The sequence below is a fragment of the Amphimedon queenslandica genome, unplaced genomic scaffold (genome assembly GCF_000090795.2).
Source record: "Amphimedon queenslandica unplaced genomic scaffold, v1.1 AMPQUscaffold_7809_Cont20244, whole genome shotgun sequence".
NCBI lineage: Eukaryota > Metazoa > Porifera > Demospongiae > Haplosclerida > Niphatidae > Amphimedon > Amphimedon queenslandica.
In genome coordinates, this window is record NW_003551911.1 from 1 (window position 1) to 2,226 (window position 2,226).

Below are 2,226 nucleotides of genomic sequence, written 5' to 3' on the forward strand. Positions count from 1 at the left end.
TTTTATCTGTTTCTGTACATTAATATCATTTTAAACATTTTTTTGTAATTTTTTGCAGAAAGTTTGTAAAATTGGCATTTTTTCAAGAAATTTGACTAATTAGAAATTCCAAATTGGAAATTGGAAGATGTTTGTAATAAAAATTTGGGGAGGTTTCGGAGCCATTTTTTGAAAAAACCATGGGCTATATACAGGGTAATTTTCGAAAATTGGCCAATTTTTTAATGGCTATAACTCGAAAATTTTTAGTCGGAATCACCTCAAACTTTCTACATAGCATAAGGACATCAATATGCATCAAAAAATGTAATAAAAATTTTGGGTGATTTTGGGACCAATTTTTGAAAGATTAAACCATGGGCTAATTTTCGAAAATTGGCCAATTTTTAATAAAGGCCATAACTCAAAAATTTTCAGTCTGAATCACTTTAAACTTTTTACACAGCATAAAGACATCTATATGCATCAAAAAATGTCATAAAAATTTGGAGCAACTTTGGGATCATTTTTTAGAAAAACCATGGACTATAGTACAGCGAAATTTTCAAAATCAACAGATTTCTTAAAATGGCTATAACTTTAAAATTTCAATCGGAATCACCTCAAACTTTAGACGTAGCATTATGACATCAATATGTATCAAAAAACGTAATAAAAATTTTGGGTAATTTCGGAGCCATTTTCTTAAAAAGCATGGATGCCCATACAGCACTAACAATGACATCTAAATAGCAACTTATGCTGATTATAAATCAATCTCAGATCACAAAATGTCAAACTGAAACTCCACCAAATTAAAGCATCATACACTATACAATATACAATGTACAAACCTCATAATGATAGTTCATACAAGTCAAGTCCCTCCAACAGCTATCACCTCTCATCTTTATCAAACCCTAAAGAAGGTTCCAATATTCAATCACATCCTTTCTCTCACTTACAGCTTCAATCATAATGAGGAATATCATCCAGCGATTTCCCCAGACATTGGTCCAGCTTGTGGGCGTGTGACGTGGAAACTGGCTATAACTCAAAACTGGAGATAAGAACATTGCAAGGAAACCCATTTCAAGTAACTGAGACTCCCAACCTACATGTACATGTACATGAATATCTAATAATGTACACACATTATACAATACACAATGAATATACTGTACCTATAGTACACATGTACAAGTATGTAAAATTTATAGTTTAATAAGTAGACATTAATTTAATTACGAAGTGTCTACAGGTCCAGTAACCAGACACAGTATTCAGGGCTAGAGGTCCGGTAATAGGGGCTTCGCCCCTATATAATACTGGGGCTACGCCCCAGTATGAATAATCGAGTATAGATCCAAAGACCAGCATCACAACTTGCAGCAGGGTCGTGGTGGTGTAGTGGAGAGGCTCGTGTGGATTGCATGGATGTGGGCAGCGGTTCGAATCCGGTCAGGACTACTGCATGAAACTATGCTACAGTTTATGATTTTTTTTCTTTTTTAAAAATGATTTTTTTGTTTGTTTCTCCTTTTTGGCTTTATTTAGGTCAAGAAATAACACACTCTCGTACATCTTAGCCTCCGGGGTCGTAGGGTTTTGGGATTAGGGTTTAGTGTTTCTTGATAAAAAGATTACGCATGCGCACAAGCTGTTTTAAGGAGAAAAACGGACTGCCGGATCTCTAGCAATTGAAAACTGTGTCCGGTTACCGGACCTGTAGACACAGCCATTTAATTAATAATGTTTACATTTTCTCTTTATGCATAATATCCCTTACAACAATAAATGATTATCTCCATACAAAGATACCTTCACCTCAGAATAGCAGAAGGAGGAGAGGAATGATCTGATGAACCTCTTCTCTCAGAAGAGGAAGATTTGAGTGAATCACTGCATTTCTATTGTCCTCCATCTTTTAAGGTGGAGCTATGGGCGTAGTCAAACCAGCCCCACCTTCTTCTTTGGAATAACAATAAATAACAATACTTAATAATCAGGGGCGTATCTAGGAACTGAGGAAAGGGGGTGCTAAGGGCGTGCGAAGCGCGCTGCAATTTTGGCCACACCCACTTTTACGGCGGTAAAACGGCCTTTTCCTGCATTTTCGTCAATTATGGGTGGGGCCCAAGATCATTTCAAGCATACTGCTATGTTACTGGTACTTCTGATTGCTCCTTAAAACACTGGAAACTGCTGAAATCATAATAAGGGGGCTAGATAACTTTGTTAAGAGGC

General features: G+C 36.3%; 1 long non-coding RNA gene across 1 annotated transcript; it reads right to left on the minus strand.

Annotated features, from left to right (window-relative positions):
* Positions 1–798: 798 nt before the first annotated feature.
* Positions 799–2,068, minus strand: LOC109591574 (uncharacterized). The gene is made up of 3 exons (XR_002189879.1): positions 1,769–2,068; positions 945–1,093; positions 799–899 (listed from the first exon to the last, which is right to left on the minus strand). It is a non-coding gene; the product is annotated as an uncharacterized LOC109591574 (long non-coding RNA).
* Positions 2,069–2,226: the final 158 nt, after the last annotated feature.